The sequence below is a fragment of the Macrotis lagotis genome, chromosome 6, assembly GCF_037893015.1.
Source record: "Macrotis lagotis isolate mMagLag1 chromosome 6, bilby.v1.9.chrom.fasta, whole genome shotgun sequence".
NCBI lineage: Eukaryota > Metazoa > Chordata > Mammalia > Peramelemorphia > Peramelidae > Macrotis > Macrotis lagotis.
The window spans coordinates 46,790,015-46,807,890 of record NC_133663.1 but is presented as its reverse complement, the minus strand read 5'-3'; the positions used below and the strand labels follow the sequence as shown (position 1 = coordinate 46,807,890).

The 17,876-nt window shown below is 37.5% G+C and overlaps 1 long non-coding RNA gene across 7 annotated transcripts in view; it reads right to left on the bottom strand.

The window, feature by feature from the left end:
* The window catches only part of LOC141490809 (uncharacterized), a 51,595-nt gene that overhangs the window by 2,463 nt on the left and 31,256 nt on the right, over positions 1-17,876 (bottom strand). For 4 of the 7 annotated variants that reach the window (XR_012469358.1, XR_012469359.1, XR_012469356.1 and 1 more), the window contains one exon: positions 1,144-2,395. This is a non-coding gene — a long non-coding RNA (uncharacterized LOC141490809). The remainder of the gene's footprint in view (positions 1-1,143; positions 2,396-17,876) is intronic. The other 3 variants (XR_012469362.1, XR_012469360.1, XR_012469357.1) reach the window with 3 other exon arrangements.

Here is a 17,876-nt window from a genome sequence, read left to right as displayed (position 1 = left end):
CTATTTCATTAGAATGTCAGATCAACCCTGTGTTAGGAATTTTTATACCTATTTTACATCAATTCACAAGCTTTTATTTTCTGCCAGTTCCTAATACTATGCACTGGAGATCCAAATTCACGAGTGAAGACAGTCCCTGCTCAAAAGAAGTTTCTACTCTAATAATAGAGACAATATATAGATAGAGGAGGGGTGACCAGGGAAGGGTGTTTTTAGCTTGTAAAATTGCAGGAAGGGTGAGTGGTGCAATAGGGAAGAGAAGGGAGTTTCTACTATCGATGACAATATTGATTTAATTCTGGTTACAGAGCTATAAAGGTAAGGATGAAAAAGAAGATATCACTTGTGATGACTAGGAAGATACAGAGAAGGAAACCAGGGAGAATAGTGAAACTTGGGTACAGCTAACCTGCAACCATGGAGGTGCTCACCAGTCAGAAAAGACCTATCATGCTCTGGAGACTTTGATAACAAGATCAACATTATATATAGTGTCCATCTTCTGAGGACCAATTTGGCAAGATTCAGAAAATTGAATCACCAGAAGGGTGCCTGTGGGATGACAATCTTTTCTTTGTGATTCCCAGAGGCCAATCCCTAGGCAGCACAGTGGGTAGAGAAATGGACTTGGGTTCAAATCCATTCTCAGACACTCACTAGCTTTGTGAACTTGGGAAAGTCACCTAACCTCTGTAGGCTTCAGTTACCTCATCTGTAAAATGGGGATAATCAAACTCCCATGGTTGTTCTCAGGATCAAATGTAATAATAATTTTTTTTTGCAAACCTTAAATCATGTAAATGCTAACTGTGATTATTATCATTATTGTTAAGATGTTTTTCAGCTGAGTGTGACTCCCCATGACCCCATTTGGGTTTTTCTTGATAGAGAGAAATAATGGAAGTCTTTGCCACTTCCTTTTCCAGTTCACTTTATAGAACAGGAACTGAGGAAAATAATGTTAGGACCAAGATCACAAGGTATCTGAGGTCAGATTAGAACTCACATAACTTTTCCTGCCTCTAGACTCAGCACTCTATCCACTGAGGCACTGAGCTACTTAATCATCATCATTACTAAGTTTTACCGTGGAGGGAGAACTCACTCCACAAAACAACAGATCCTTCTTTTAAGATTCTGTACCTTAAAAATTTACCACCTTAAAATGGACTCATTATTCTTCCTCTCCTTGTGAATCAATTGATGAATGAAACTCCTGCCTCATCTGACACCTCCAAGGGTGAGGTGATCATTTGGACTGTTGTGAAGACAGACACTTCCTTGGTGGTCTCTATAGATGCTTCCCAGGTGATGCTGAGTCATGAGATTTTTGGAAGCAATCCCATTACGACAGACACACCTGAAAAACAATCATAAACAAGTTATTTTTTCCTCCAAAGCAAAATAAATTTTTCCTTTGGTCAAATGTACACAGGAGACATATCTGCCATGAAGGAGTCTTGTTCATTGTTGAGGGTTTAAAAAATGTAACAGAACCTGAAGTATTTTGAACATTACTTTTGAAAACAGTTGACTACTAGCCCTAGAGTCAGGAGAACCTGAGTTCAAATCTACCCTCAGACACTTGATACTTACTAGTTGTGTGATCTTGGGCAAGTCCCTTAACTCCAATGCCTCACAAAAAAAAGAAAGAAAGAAAACAGATAGCTAATAAAATGAAGCTAAATGATGATATGCACTTAAAAACATTTTATTTAAAAAAATTTTTAAATTACTGATGTTTTTGCTTTTACACCATATCCATTTTTAAATAACTCTTTCTCTCTACTACTTTACCCAGGAAAAGTATCCTCTTTGTTATCAAAATTCTGAAAAAGAAAGAGATAAAAAGAAGTTCAAGAAAACTAGTCAAAATATTAACCATGGCTGAAAAAAAAATACACACACACACACACACACACACACACACACATATATATATATGGCTCCATATATCCATATTCCACCAAGGGAAGGGGGTATATTTATTTTCTCAATTTTTTTCTAGGGCCATGTGCTTGGTCACAAAATCACACAACATTCAGTTTCACTATTTTTTGTTTCCATTTCTATTTTTGAGATTACTGCATTTATTGTTAAAAAAACAGTGCTTGGTACATAGGAGTAGCTTGTTTAGATTGATTGATCAATTAGTAATAATGATGACTGAGTAGCAAAGGTGCCTCATTGGATAGAGTGCTGAGTCTAGAGTGAGGAAGAATCATCTTTGTGAGTTCAAATCTTACCTCAGATACTTACCAATTGTGTGATCCTGGCCTTAACATTATTCACCTCATTTCCTCTTCTATAAAGTCAGCTGGAAAAGGAAGTTGGCAAACTACTCCAAGAAAAACCCAAATGGGGTCATGGGGAGTCACACTCAGCTGAAAAACATCTTAACAATAATGACAATAATCATCGTTACCATTTACATAATGCTTTAATGATTGCAAAAACTTTATTATTACATTTGATCCTTGCAACAACTATGGGAGTTAGGCACTTTGCTGATCCCCATTTTACAGATAAGGCACCTGAAGCCTACAAAGCTTAGGTGACTTCCCCAAGTTTACAAATGCTTCCACTTACCTTCACCCAGCATCAGTTCATAAAAACTCTTCTCATATTTCTCTGAATTCTTCATACATAAAATTTCTTTCAACATAGTAATCTTTCACATTCCTGTACCACAATTTTTTGACCATTTTCTAATCTTTAATTTCTAAAGGGAACTTTACTTTGATTCTAGTTTTTGGCTACACAAAAAAGTGCTGTCTAGGTGAACTGATCACCTTTTTTATCTGCTCCTTTCCAGTTTTCCTTATTCATTCTCATCTTAGTTTCCAAGATAATCAAAGAATATGTTCCAAGTTTCTACATCAATTTATAAAGTTGTAATTAATTAATCATTTAGTTCTAAGCCCCACCTAACTGATTAAATACACTAATAACAAATTACTAACAGGTTAAGGGAAGGTAGTATTGTGTTCTTTTCTCAATTTTGGGAATAATTTGCATAGCATATCTTTTAAAACATCATAAAATTCTTTTGAGAATCCATGAGAAGCTGGGGTTTTTTGTTTATTTGTTTTTTCTTTAATTGTATTCATCTTTATAGCAAATTCTTTTTCTTTTTCTTAGAATGGGTTATTTGAGATCACTGGCCTTCATTTAGTTTGGCTATCTTATATAGGAAGACATTCAAATTCAGGTAGAGTCAATTCTGATCATTCCCTTTAATTTCCTATTTCATTTTGTTATGATTTCCTCTTATTTACTTGCTATTTTGTTAGCTCCATTTTCTGTCCTTTCATTTTTAGCCATATTGGCTAAAAGTTTATCAATGTTATTAGTTCTTTCAAAGAGTCAGTCTTTTATTTTTTCTTACCTTTCTAAGTTTAATTATATTTAATTTTATTATGTTTCTAAAGATAATTCTTAAAGATATAACAATAATAGTTATAATCTCTGTGGGAAGGCTATTGAAGCTGCTATTACACGTATAGGCAGCATTTCATTGTGAACAGAGAGTTGACATCTTAGATAGAAATTCCTGATTTCAAGTGTATTAATCTGCCAAATCTTAGCCATGTGACCCTGGCCAGATTACTTTAACTCTCAATGCCCATAGGCACCTCTCTAAAATAGATTTGTAGAGTCATTGTCCATCTGTCTTTGTAGATGGGTGTTCCCTAGGCCTGTAATCTCTGATCTAGATACAATAATGAGAAGGGAGAAGTCCTTCCTAGATGCTGTTTGCAACTTGTGACTTAGATGAAGTCACCAGAGTTATCTAAAGGTAAGTGACTTTAGTTAATGTAATGTAGAAGAAACTACAATGGATGTGGAGACAAAAAAACAAAACAGTTTCAAATCGCCTCTCTGGCACTTTCTACTGAGTAGACTTGGGCGTGTCATTTAAAATCTCCAGATCCGTTTCTTCAACTAAAAAAATGAATGGGTTTAACTATATTTAATTTTTTCAGGGATTTGTGCAGGGTCACAGAATTAGGAAGTTTCAGAGGCAGCATTTGAAAGATGTTTATGACTCCGAGCCCAATTTCCAGACACCCATGCAAAACTCTTTCTATATAATATGATACTTATATAAAAAGATGATGCTTCCTGATCTTTATTGACACCTAGGAGTGACCCTATGTTCTCAAAGGCAATGCCAGTGGGCCACAAGTTTAAGCAGGTTCTGCCACTTCTGGAAAAATTTCATATTCATTCCCAGACTGCTTTCTGAGGACCAGTTTAACTGATAGGAAGGGGCTTCTCATCAATCGTCTAGCCACCTGGTGATAAATTCTTTAGCTATGACAATCAATGAATCATAGAAAAATAAAAAATGACCTCCAGTCCTATGAATTATCCTTCTAATTTCTCAGTGATGGTGACAAAAAAAGTCAGGAGGGAAGTTCTAAGAGAGAGAAAAGAATCACAGTTTTTTGATTGGTGGTGTTCTAAATGTTAGATTCTGGTCCAAAGACTAGTGGATTTACAGATTCCTGGAGAAACTGAATCATAACAATCATAATATTTTTGCTATAAATAAAACCAAAAGAAGATGAGAACCAGCCACGGAAGACAGCGAGGGTTAGCTACCAGACAGCTTGGCCGTTCCATTGATATTCACCCACTTGTTGAGATCAAGAGAAAGAATATTGGGTGGATCTGGTATAGGTAGAATACAACTATCCAGGGATAAGCATTGCACAGGAACCCAAAAGTCTGGGTGGGTTTCAATCTACCTTGTTGGAGGAGGGGCCCAGAGATAAGAAGTATCGAAGTATCGGAGATTATAGATTCAAGGTCTTGTTGATGTACATGTCATATCTTTTCTTTTTGTAGCTGGATTTTTATTGTGAGAATGAACTGGCCTGGAAATGGGAATATTTGTGGATCAAGTTCATGAAATGATGCAAATAAAGTTAGCAAGCGTTTGTGAAATAATTTATGACCGATTTTTGCAGTGATTGACTACAAGATAGCTAAACTATACCATCAAATCAAATCAAAAAGATTTCATTAAGTGCCTACTAGTATCAGGTACTGATGTTTGTCCTTCATTTTCCAAGAAGACCATGACATCAGGGGAGGTGATGCCATGATAAGCATGTGCATTGGACGAAAGTGAGGAGAGGCTGTGCTAAGTCACCAGCGTCATTTTCTCCTCCAGAATCATCTGGGTCCAGTGGCCAGATAGGAATCAGGACAATTGGAGATAGCCTTGGAGGTGAGGCAATCAGGGTTAAACGATTTGCCCAAGGTCACACAACTAGTAAGTGGCAAGTGTCTGAGATTGGATTTGAACTCCTGACCTCCTGACTCCAAAACCAGCACCCCATCCACTGTGCCACCTAGAAAAGCCACACTAACCAACAAAGAAAGGGAAGAGAATAAGCATTTTAAAATTATTTAGGTTTTTTTTCCAAGGCAAATGGGGTTAAGTGGCTTGCCCAAGGCCACACAGCTAGGTAGTTACTAAGTGTCTGAGACCGGATTTAAACCCAGGTCCTCCTGACTCCAGGGTCTATCCACTGTGCCACCTAACTGCCCCAAGCATTTTACATTTGAAGAAACTGAGGCAAATTGCAGTGCCTGAACATGTCTTTATGATTCCAGTGGCTCTATCTACTACACTCACTTAACTGTCAAACAAACAAAGAAACAAACAAAGTAACAAATAAATATCCTACTCCCTACTCTGAAGCTCACAATCCCATGAGGGAGACAACATGCAATGTAACAATTCTGTGACTGTGAAACTATGCACAAACGTAACTGCCCTAGTAGCACCTTAGTGAATAGAGCATTGAGCATGGAGTCTGGAAGACGCAGCTTACTGGGTACGAGCCCCACCTCAGGCACTTATTCACTATTAGAACAAAATGAGACAGATATGGGTAGATAGATAAAAGAGCTAGATGAGAAGTATCTGTTAAGAAACAGATATTGACAGAGATCGATATGGATAGATAGCTACATGTATTACATAGGTAAATAAATAGATATGTGAGAAAGAGAGATGAATGGATGAATGGGTGGATGGATGGATGGATGGGTGGGTGGATGGACAGAAAGAAAGATAGATAGATAGATAGATAGATAGATAGATAGATAGATAGATAGATAGATAGATGATGGATGGATAGAAGGAAAGATTGATTGACTGATAGACAGACAGTAGTTACAAAGAGAAATGACTGGCATTTTTTAAGGTGGATTAGGAAGAGCTTCTTGCAGAACGTGTTATCTTATCTGGAACATGATAGAAGCCAAAAGATGGATATCAGGCATAGGAAATAACCAAGGCCATTTCAATCACTTGTTCAAAAGGCTCATTTCCAGGCAGATCCCTTCACACAAACCCTGACTCTTCACTCCAACATTTCTGACCAAGAACTCCAGAGAGGCCTATGCTCACCTTGGCAAGTTTCTGAAGCACTACAAACAGCTCAGGAAGAAGCTCAAGATCAAAGTGTTCTTCTTGCTTTTCTTAGTCACTTGAGTAAATCATGACTTCCCTTTGACTGACTGCCAATGTTCCCATAAATACATCAGAGCTAGGAATTGGAATTCACCTTGCTCACCTCCTCTTTTTATAGATGAGGAAGTTTTGTTACAGTAAGTGGAAAAACTTGCCTGAAGTCACATATCCAATAAGTGGCACAGTTGTCTTCTGAACCCCATTGGTTCTGCTCCAAAATTCAGGGCTTTTTTACTTTAATGGCTACAAAGTGACCAATAAATTAATGAGACTGGTTTTCAAGAGGTTTATGACACTATTCTTAATCCTTTCATTGTCCCATTATATAAACAGGCAATTCATCAGTAATTTCTTAGAATCAAGTGAACAATAATTGTGAATTCTAGCAGCCTAGATCATCAACTGTTGTGCTGGTAGAGAAACTGATATTGATCTAAGGAATTCTGGGTAGACTGGGTCTTGTCATCCTGAAAAACTAGGAAAAATGTTTTCCCACGGGAAACCTTGTTGCTTGAGAGTCAAACAAAGGAGTAGTTTACTCATTTGACTAAAATCAATTATATGTTAATATTTTACTCTTTTTCAGAATATTCCTGGAACATTCTGAAGGCCACTATGCCTTCCCTTCACTGTGCGTACCTTCGTTAATCTTCCAACTTTGTTTATACACTCTATTTTTTTTCCTAACTTCATACCACCCTCAACTGATTTTTTTCCTTCAATCTTCTCAAAAGATGGTGAAAACTTCAGGCTTGCTCTTGATTGGAAGGAGCTTATTTGGGGCACCAAGGCTCTATATCTTTGTCTGTCTCTTTCTGTACTTGTGACTATTGTTCAGTTATTTTTGAGTTGTGTCCATCTCTTAGTGACTCATTTGGGATTTTCTTGGCAAATATACTGGAATGCTTTGTCATTTCACTCTCTATTCATTTTACAGATGAGGAAATTGAGGCAAACAGGATTAAGTGACTTGTCTAAGGTCTTACAGCTGCTATGTGTCTAAGACCAGATTTGAACCCAGGAAGATGAATTTTCTTGACTCCAGAAAAACTCTAAGCAACATGGTGCCACCTGGCTGCCCCTTTTTTCCTTGAAACTTTAATAAAAAAGTACATTTTGGGTAAATTTTTTTAACATATCCTTTGACCCCAAATGTGATAGACACATTATATGAACTGGATTCTGTAATGTGGGGAAAGGAATATATTCAGAGATTTAGAATTGTGAGGGAACATAGTTAACATAGTTAAATCATTTTATGGATGAGGAAACTGGGGCCCCAGGATGCATAGTTCCTTGCCCAAGGTCATATGGATGGTAAAGTAAATAGAGAATTTCTATTTGCACCATTCTGGTCTTCTGACTAAAAATCCAGGCTTTTCTCTCTTCTACCATGTGGGGTGGAGATTTGGGAAGTGAGAAATGGGTTTAGTGTTTATCATTTCTTCTTCCTCTGAGTTTTTACCTCCACCCCAAGGGCTTATTTCAAGATACTTCCCTGAAGTTGACATGGGCATCCCTGTCCTCTAAATCTGCCTATCCTGGGTATCTTCCTGATACCTGTCAGACATTAGTAAACATTCACTACAAAAGGAGTGATGGAATACTTACTTTTTACCCATCTTCCAAACCCAAGGAAGGTAGTGCCTGGGTTAAAAATTACCCTAGATTTCATCCTTCCATTTGAAATCAAAGAGGGACTGAAGAATATTTTAATAACTGACAAAAATATTAACTTAGGGTAAAATGCTGTCAATCTATCTTCTCTAATCCCCCCATGGAAACATATCTCTCTAAGCTTCTAATGGGAAACATCACGGAGCAACAATTTATTTGACAAATGTTCATTTTACAACCAACTTTCTGGGACATATCTAAAGCATTAAATGAGGTACAATATATGCTGATCTTTTTGAAATATACCTTATATTAAGAACAGTAATCCTCTTTGTATTAATATTCTATACAGGGATGATAAAGGAACTATTTCATATTTTGTCTTGGTATCATGAATTATAAACATTCAGAAGAAAATGAAGGTTCCTTTTACTCTTTTTTTTATTTAAAAACAACAAAATGTCAAGAGGATGCATACAATAAAAATTCAGGATAACAGCATTATTGATCCTAGATCAAAGCAAAGAAATGGCTTGCAGTCATTTCTACCTTTGGCTTGAGCCAAAGTTTTGTCTCTTGGAATGAGACTAGAACCAGGAACCTGAGCTTTGTAGTATCCATGATGATTTAAAAGGGAGTTATATCCAATCACTTCCATCTCTTAGAATCTCAGCCAAAGTGTTGTCTTCTGCAAGAAACCTTTCCTGACTCTCCCAATTAGTAGTGACCATCTCACATCAATTTTTTTCTTATTTCTTTAGTCTCAAAAATTTAAGTACCTATTACTTGGTCCATAGGGATGGAGTACCGTGTTCATTTTCTGCTTTCTGCCTAGACAAATATATTGGATTGATTCTGTCTTAGAAGCCTGGACTCTAATGTGAGGAACTCAGGATCCTTGTTCTCAATCCTTCATATTATTAAATAGAAACACAGACTTAGTTCAGGTTATGGCTCGTATCTAAGTTTTTCCCCCAAAGCAGGGAATAAAACAATATGAGTCAGATATGGGGCAGGTATTCTTTGTTTTAGTTAGGTTCTGTTAGGTACTCATTCTTTTAGTTTCTGACATTTTGTATGGAGTAGTTTATTACTAAGCTGTCTGCTTTACTTACAATCTGAGAGTTATAGTTACTCTGAAACAGTTGGAGCTTTTCATTTCATTCTTTTAAATGTGAAAACTATATTATACTTTGGACATTAATTACAGGATAAATATAATTTATAATAGACAAAAGATGAGAATTTGCTCATCAATCAGATGATTCTCAGAAAGGATTTAAAGTCTAAACTCAGAAAAATGAGAGACAGAGACAGAGATAGAGACAGAGATGGAGACTGAGAAACAGGGACACAGAGAGAGAGACAGAGACAGAGATAGAAAGACAGAGACTGCGAAAGAGACTGAGACAAAAAGTGCCAGAGACAGAAAGACAGAGAAACAGAGATAGACAGATTAGAGCATGAGAATGTGTCCACATGTAATTCTATGATAAACATGAGGCATTTCAGGTGAGGTGGCCATTCCTACACTCAAAAGGAATGCTAAGATATTCACAAATTCAATTAAACTCTCCTGTCAAAAAAAAGTCTTCTATCTCTTAATTCATAAGTATTCTTACATTTTGCTAAAATACTAATACAGAAACTCCATCAGAGCATAAAATAATTTGCTAAAGTATTTACATTTCACCTTAACTCTGCACTATCCAAACAACTCTGGGGTCATTATCTGCTAGTAAAACAATCAAGACTTGATCCAAGGGGCAGCTAGATGGTACAGTGGTTAGAGCACCGACCCTGGAGTCGGGAGTACCTGAGTTCAAATCTGGCCTCAGACACTTAATTTTTACCTAGCTGTGTGGCCTTGGGCAAGCCACTTAACCCCATTGCCTTGCAAAACCCTAAAAAAAAACCCCAAAGATTTGATCTAATATTCTTGTTGGTACCATCCTCTCCAAAACCACTGACATAGTATCCAGGGGTTCCTTTCCTGCCACTATTTAGGTCTAACCTGATGGCACTCAGAATTTCCAGATATCCCAAACCACAATTTCATTCTCTTAAATGTGAAAAACCTTATTATACTGAAGGCATAGGGACGCCAATAACAGGACAAATTTAATTTATCTGTAAATAGACAAAAGATGAGAATTTGATCATCAATTATTGGCTGGGACCAGTTGATTCCCAGAAAGGATTTAAAGTCTAAACTCAGAAAAATGAGAGACAGAGAGACAGAGAAACTTTAAGACCAGAAGACATTTTCTGAATAAATACTCATTCAAGGAAAAACAGAAAAAAGAAAGTAGAAAAAGCAGTGAAGAGTTTAGGTACAAGATACCCTATTTTGAGTCCTATACCAGCTGCTGTAGGTACAAGGTCATCATGATGCTAAGGTGGAGAGGTCCAGCCCTTCCCTACCTACGACTGGAAATTTTGAAGTCATATGAAGTTTTTTGCAATACTGGGGTAAGACATCAATTTGGAACCTTCCTTCTTTTAAGTGACCTAACATTCTGACTCTCTGCATTGTTATGGAGGCAGAGAGGACCAAATACCCATTCGGTGTTTGCTATGACTTCCTAAATATAAATCGTGGGGCAGCTAGTAGATAGAGCACTGGCCCTGGAGTCAAGAGAACCTAAATTCAAATCCAAACTCAGATACTTTATACTTACTAGTTGTGTGTCCTTGGGTAAGTCACTTAACCCCATTGCCTCACCAAAAAAAAAAGCCATCTATCTTTTCCTCTTTTCCTTTAGAATATAACCTATAAGCTCCTCAAAGGTAGATACTGCTTAATTTTTGTCTTCATATCCAGCATCTAGCAAAGTTCCTGGTACATGATAGGTGCTGGAAAAATAATTGCTTACTAGGTAATTTGGCTTTAGGAAGTTGATTTGAGGACACTTTTTGTATTGTCTGCTTTTGGTTGACTTATAGGTTGATTCTGAGTCTTTTACCAGCATCCAGTCATGCAGTCAGGAGACCCACCCATCCTGGCTGGCACTGCCCTAAAAGGAAAGGAAAATGAGAGGCAATATTCCAACACCAAAAAAAAAAGCTTCAAGAATCCCAAAATTCTTCCAGGCTGGGCAGGGCAGCAGGAAAATCCTGCTTTAAAAAAAAAAGAAGCAGACAAAAAGAGAAAGGAGAAAGGTCTGTGACAAGGTTTGAGGAACTATATGTTGAGCTAATCATGGTTCATTCTTTGTAGCAGTTGGAAGGGGACCTGAAAATATCAAAGCCCACCATGCCCAGCTGATCCAGTTACCAACTTGCCTAAAATTTCCTCAGAGAGACATTTTTTCCCCTCCATTCCTGAACATTAGAACATCTTATTTTCTAGAATGGAACTCCATGTCCTACCCCACCCTAAAATGACAGGGTTTATGCTTCTGCACACTTTCTCCTTCCTACTAACTATGCCAAGTCCCCCAGAGCTGAAATCATAGAGAGCTAGTTTCCATTCAATGTCAGGAGTAAAAATAGAATTCAAGCCAACCAAGTTGTTGAACCCTAGACTAAGGGGTCGGAGGAGAAAATCTAGCAAGATAAAGACTCCCAATCCCACTAGAAAAGGAGTTAACACCACTTCCCTTGTGAATCCCACCTCCTGGACCATTAAGGGAAAAAAAAAAGCTTCAATTGACTTCCAGTTGCTTCTAGGATAAAATTCAGTTGGACCCTTGAGAATCTCACCAACCACCCTACTTTTATAGGTTCATCCCTCATTACTCCCCACTGCTACCCCACATTAATGCTATTGTCTTTCTGGTTGTTGTGTTTATTTGTTTGTCTGCAAGGCAATGACTTGCCCAAGGTCACACAGCCAAGCAATTCTTAAGTGTCTATGGTTGGATTTGAACTCAGGTCCTCCTGACTCCAGGGTTGGGGCCACCTAGCTGCCACTATTGCCTTTCTTCTTAGATTATTTCCTATTTATCCTACATATATGTTGACTGTACACAGCTGTTTCTATGTTGTCTTGTCCATTATTACATGAGATTATGAGAACAGGGACCATGTCTTTACCTTTCTTTGTATCTCTAGCATTTAGAATAGCCTGACATTCAGTAAGAACTTAATAAATGCTCACTGAATTATTGACTGAACATTCCATTCATATCAAATGTATTTTACTCGTGAGCCCAGACATACTAACCATTTTCACCTATTCTTTTCCTCAGGGTCTCCACTGGGGCTGAAATAGCACCTCTGGCCGATCCAAGTCACACCTATTCTTCAAAGACCAGTTTCCCCATCTCTTTCACTAAATTTTCCCAGCCATCAGAAATTCTTGCCTCATCTAATCCTACAGCTCATCGTGTCTTATCATTCATCTGGCAATTAAACACATTTGACTGCCCTGTGAAATCTCTTGTGAGCATAGCCTGGACTTAACATAACTTTTCAAATGTCTTTGATACATTTTTCTAACTGCACAGTAAGCAAGCTCCTTGAGGGGAGGAGCTGGTTCTCAGTTTTCTTTGCATTTTTCCCAGACCCTAAGGCAAGAGTCTTAGTATTTAATAGGTTCAACAAATATTTGTTGATGGATAGATTAAGTAAGACTCAGAACTTTTAAGCAAAGGGTAACTGCAGAAAAAAACCCCCCTAGGATTTGAATCTGAAATCCTTTCTATTTATTTAACCTAGTCCTAAACCAGGGAAAATTGGACAGTTAGGATAGAGCACCTGGCCTGGAGTCAGGAAGACTCATCTTTCAGAGTTCAATATGACCTTAGACATTTAATACTGCTGGATCAGGGCCACTCCCATGGAATTGAATGTATATATATATATATATATATATATACATATATATATATATATATATATATACATATATATATATATATATATACACTCTGATTCTTTCCTGAGCTTCATGGGAGGTGCCCCAATTCCTATAATCAGAAATTTCCCAATTTTCCCTCTTATACCAAGAAAATGCTTCCACCATATTTTTGTGTATTGCCCCGTTTCCCCCATTGTTGTTGGTAGGCTGCCAAGGTGATTCTAATTTTCTGTGTGGTCTAGACAGAAACTATGGCATTAGTATTGGCATAGTCCCTCTTAGGGAGATTTTAATGCATCAAATCTAAACAGAACACAATATTCTTACACCAAAGGGTGGGGTGCCTGAAGCAGGCTGAACACCAGTATATTTTCTTATGACTAAAGCAGGTTTTAAATGAATCTCAGTTAAGTGGCCACAGACATTTAGCTGGCAGAACAAGTTGGTTTGCTTGATTCTATTTGAAAAAGATAAAAGGCCTGGCTCTCACCAATCCAGTGCAAGTCCTCAAAAAATTTTATATAGATATATATCACGAGAAGATGCACCTGAATCCTTGGTTGTGAGTTCTTACTGAAGTTTTAGGAGGGATGATCAGATAACTGAGTGACAACTTTTTACAATTAATATTTTCTTGTTGAGAAATTTCTCAAACCACTCAATGACTCACCACGGGATCATAGAGTAAGAGCTAGAAGGGACCTTAGAAGATTATATGCTAATTAAAATTTTAGCTTCTCTTCTTAAAGCATTAAAAATCAGAGCTATAACTAAGAATTTTGGAACTTAAGTCAAATTCAGGGGAGTTGTGATCATAAGATCACAGATTTCTAGAGGGAAGGAACTGAGAGGTCATAGTGTCCATCCTCTTCATACTACAGATGGGGAACCTAAAGTCCATGAAGGTTAAATGAATTACCCCAGTTTACACAACTGGAATGAGATGAGGAGACAGAAATTCTTAGATACACTGAAAGCTGACATATAGCAAGAATCACTAAGCCAGTCTTCCCCAGCAGTCAAGTCCCTAATGAGGCAGAATGATTTTAACACTAAGATTTTGTAAACTTTGAAATAGATTTGCTCTGGATTTGTATTTGTGTAGTGTGCAATCACACCAGCATGGTGATAGGGAAAGGAAGACCACCCCAGCCCCAAGAGAGAGAGAAGAAATGATAATAGAGAATGGTGTTTCAAGAGTAGGAGAACAGGTGAAACCTGGGCAACACGGAACTGACAGAAGCCTAGAGGACCCCTGTAGAGAAGTGAGTTCTCCCAGATATTGGTACCCTGGGACAAAACCCTGGCTCCCACAATAGTTATAGATCTATTCAAGAGTCTATGAATTTATGCTGACATGGTTCATGAGATCTAGATTTGTGACAATTGCTTCTGTCTTCTAAGTTATCATTCCCAGATCTTGCTTCTGAAAAAGAAAAAAATTAACTCATCACCAAATGGGTGATAATATTAGCAAGAATCAATTTTCTTCTTTAATAATGAGCTAGTTGTCATTATTATAATTGTTTGCATGAATACTAATGTTTACTAAAGACTCTTGCTACTTTTTATGGCTAGGGAATGAACTTGAGTTCTCCAAAGTTATGTTAGAGTTGTGTAAACTTGGGCAAACTGTATGAAATTAGAAAGACTCCAAGTCTAAATCCATGGTCTGTTGTTCAAAGACAAGACTAGTTATCAGAAAGAAATAACATCAGATCACCCATCAGACAATAAATATTTTTATCTCAATTATTCATGAAATTACATACTAAGGCATGAAAAACTCTGATCTCTGTCAAAATCACAAAATTAGTATTATTTTGAAATAAATGAAGTACTATGCAACAGCAATAATATGATATCAAGAATTGATATTTGCCCCCTCAATGAGGTTTTCTACAATTAGTTAATCATCGTTAACTCTCCCAAATAGGTAGGATGGAGAATTAGTTTTGTGTTTTCAATATAGTGTTGTAATTCTCTGGATTCTCTGTCACAGAAGTAGACCAGATGTATGTCATATTCATGACTCTAGGAGTACCATGAAGGGGATGTGATGATCTCTAATGTTATCATCTCAAACCTCCATTCCAACATATTTTCCTTACTGTTAAATGTCAATGAGTGTGACTCTTTTACCTAATTAACATCAATTAGTTTTTATAGAGGGATATTTTCTTTAAAATAAATCACACCCTTCCCCATTACATCAGGAAATTTATTAACAATAGGTGACACGATGGATAGAGAACTAACCCTGGAGTCAGGAGTACCTGAGTTCAAATTTGACCTCAGACACTTAAAAATTACCTGTGTCTCCTTGGGCAAGTCACTTGACCCCATTGCCTTGCAAAAACTAAAAACAAAAAAAAAAACAAAAAATAGGTTCCTGGGAACTGTTGTACCTAGAGTTCTCTATTAACTCAACTGTCCTCATAGTTACAATATCTTGATAGCTGATGTTTTGTGATGATGATCCCAAGTCATAGGAAAGCAGTAAAGCACTTTCTTTAGCATCAGAAAATGCTTCTTATGAAGCAGAAAAGCATCATATGCTTCTTACAGTGTTAGCGTTAGTCATACTCTAACTCTTTGCAAATTAGTTATTGATATATGGCATTTAAAGGAGTTGTCTAATAGGTGTGGATAGAGCACTGGCCTTAGATTCAGGAGGAAAGGAGTTCAAGTCAGCCTCAGACACTTGCTACTTCCTAGCTGTGAGACCTTGGGCAGGTCACTTAACCCTGATTACCCCACATCCAGGTTGTCTCCAGTCATCCTAATTCATACCTGACTACTGGACCCAGATGGCTCTAGAGGAAAAAGTGAGGTTGGTGACTTAGCACAGCCCCCCTCACTCTAATCCAAATCTTGTGCTTGTCATGGCATCACCTCCCTAATGTCATGGTCTTCTTTGAAAATGAAGAACAAGGGATGGCTGTGTGGTGCAGTGGATAGAGCACAAGCCCTGGAGTCAGTAGTACCTTAGTTCAAATCCGGCCTCAGATACTTAATAATTACCTAGCTGTGTGGCCTTTGGCATGCCACTTAACCCCATTTGCCTTGCAAAAACCTAAAAAAAAAAAGAAAAGAAAAGAAAATGAAGAACAAACATTAATTCCTCATCAGTAAAATGAAGTAGTTGGGCAAGAATAACTTAAAAAGAGGAAATGGCGACTCTTATCTTCAAGAAAGATTATTTGTCATTTAATTTAGCAGACCTAAGACAGTCCTAAGAGATTCCACATTTCAACATGAAACTGATAGCCTTGTGAGACCCCATATCTTACTCCTTACTCACTGCTTTCCATGTCACATTTCATAATTCCTTGTACCACCTCATATTTTTATCCATCCTTGAATTTTGGTTAGCCCAATGTGACAAGAACTCAACATGAATGAGGTTCAGTGATAAATAATTTAGAATGTTATTTCATCTCAGCTAACTTGAACCCACCAACTAATTTCCTGAACTATTTTAAAGTTAATTAAATTGAACTCGTACCTTACTAACAGATGAGGCAGCCATGGATATTGAAACAGAATGAATTTAAGTGGTACAAGATTGCAAAGTAAAGTAATAAAAAGAAAATAATCATTTTTTCAGTCATGTCTGTCTTTTCATAACCCCATTCAGAGTTCCTTTGGCAAGGAAAATGGAGTGCTTTGTCATTTCCTTCTCCAGCTTATTTTACAGATGAGCATATGAAGTAAAAGATTTAAATGATTTGTCCAGGCGCACCCACACCTAATTAGGACCTGAGGCCAGATTTTAGCTTAGAAAGAGGAGTCTTCTTGACTTAAGTCAAACGCTCTGTCACTCCACCTCTTCCCCAAGTCCTATGAGGGTAGACTGGGAAAACAACTTGCCCAAGATTCATACCATCAAAACAGAAAAGCACTTCACAGTTTTGTTGGAAGAAGGATGAAGGCGTCCTTGGTGTCACAGCTTACCAATGGCTTAATGAGCGTAATGAGTCATTGACATGGCCCTCTGTTCTCGGAAGTCTCCAGTCTTAGCCAAGTAATAGAGATATTCGCTCTTCTCACCTCTTAGAAGGCAGCCTCCCAAAATTTTATGGGATTGAAACTAATCTCTCTATTTCATCCCCCTTCGGCATGAATTTACTCCAGCAAGAGGTATTACCACCTCCTAACCAACTGTTACTGGTGGACAAGTAACTTCAAGGAAATAGCAGTGCCCCCAAGACCATCAGCCCTACCAACAGCTTGGCTCCTGCAGTCATCATTCAAAGGAACAACTTTTAAAAGGTTACAGGATGGTAACTGTCAAACCCAGAAAAGAAAGTTGAAGGCAGTAATGTCCCTGCAAATAGCTTAATATCAGAAACAAATATAGTCTTATCAATGAAAACTATACATAAGAACATGTATTATCTTCCACTTTGCTAATGTATCTTAAACCATCACAAAGTCTTTCCATCAGCTCACCAGATGAATATTCTCTTTATATGTTGTCCTCTTTACCCTTCCCCACCCACCATTAGAATATGTTCTCTTTGGGAACAGGAAGTGTCTTTTTTTTCTATTGGTATATCCAGTATTTTGCTCATGGTAAATACTTAATAAATATTTTTTTGTTCATCCATTGATTCATTCATGTATCTGAACCCCCCAACAGATCTTCAGAGTCTCCACATTCCCAAAAGTCTCCCCATACCAATCACAGTCTGCGAGCTGACTTCATCTGACTGGAAAACCCCACCTTAGACTGCGTAATCCTATTAAACTCATACTTGAGGACCAAGGCTTTATGAGACATGGAGTTAGACAAGCCTCAATCACACCATGACAGGTTCATAAATGTTATTATTGTCAGAACTTCATTGTGCCCTTAGGTAGTCCTCAGAACATTTTGCTCAACCTCCTCACTTAACTTAAACCTTTACTTCTTCCAATCAATTGATCCTAAATAAGTTCCTATCATGTACCAAGCAC